General features: G+C 42.3%; 1 non-coding gene across 1 annotated transcript; it reads right to left on the bottom strand.

Annotated features, from left to right (window-relative positions):
- Window positions 1-548: 548 nt before the first annotated feature.
- Window positions 549-656, bottom strand: LOC112799479 (small nucleolar RNA R71). The gene has a single exon (XR_003201058.1). It is a non-coding gene; the product is annotated as a small nucleolar RNA R71 (small nucleolar RNA).
- Between the last annotated feature and the right edge of the window lie 271 nt (window positions 657-927).

The following is a 927-nucleotide window of genomic DNA, read 5'->3' as shown; positions in this document are numbered from 1 at the left end:
ATATGAGCAGGAGCAAAGACAAAGGCATTCTTGTTGAGGCTGACCCTGAACCTGAAAGGACCTTGAAGAGAAAGCTAAGAGAAGCCAAAGCACAACTCTCTTTAGAGGACCTGACCGAATTCTTCAAAGAAGAAGAACACATGGCAGCCGAAAACAACAACAGCAATGCCAACAATGCAAGGAAGGTGCTGGGTGACTTTACTGCACCTACTCCCGATTTCTATGGGAGAAGCATCTCTATCCCTGCCATTGGAGCAAACAACTTTGAGCTTAAGCCTCAATTAGTTTCTCTAATGCAACAGAATTGCAAGTTCCACGGACTTCCACTGGAAGATCCTCATCAGTTTTTGGCTGAGTTCTTGCAAATCTGTGACACTGTCAAGACTAATGGGGTTGACCCTGAGGTCTACAGACTTATGCTATTCCCTTTTGCTGTAAGAGACAAAGCTAGGACATGGTTGGACTCACAACCTAAAGAAAGCCTGGACTCTTGGGAAAAGCTAGTCAATGCCTTCTTGGCAAAGTTCTTTTCACCTCAAAAATTGAGTAAGCTTAGAGTGGAAGTCCAAACCTTCAGACAGAAGGAAGGAGAATCCCTCTATGAAGCCTGGGAAAGATACAAACAATTAATCAGAAAGTGTCCTTCTGATATGCTTTCTGAATGGAGCATCATAGGTATTTTCTATGATGGTCTCTCTGAACTATCCAAGATGTCTTTGGATAGCTCTGCAGGAGGATCTCTTCATCTGAAGAAGACGCCTACTGAAGCTCAAGAACTGATTGAAATGGTTGCAAATAACCAATTCATGTACACTTCTGAAAGAAATCCTGTGAACAATGGGACTAGTCAGAAGAAAGGAGTTCTTGAGATTGACACTCTGAATGCCATATTGGCTCAGAATAAAATATTGACTCAACAAGTCAATA

The sequence above is a fragment of the Arachis hypogaea genome, chromosome 4 (assembly GCF_003086295.3).
Source record: "Arachis hypogaea cultivar Tifrunner chromosome 4, arahy.Tifrunner.gnm2.J5K5, whole genome shotgun sequence".
NCBI classification, from domain to species: domain Eukaryota; kingdom Viridiplantae; phylum Streptophyta; class Magnoliopsida; order Fabales; family Fabaceae; genus Arachis; species Arachis hypogaea.
The sequence above is the reverse complement of the archived record's forward strand: the minus strand, read 5'-3'. Positions and strand labels throughout refer to the sequence as shown.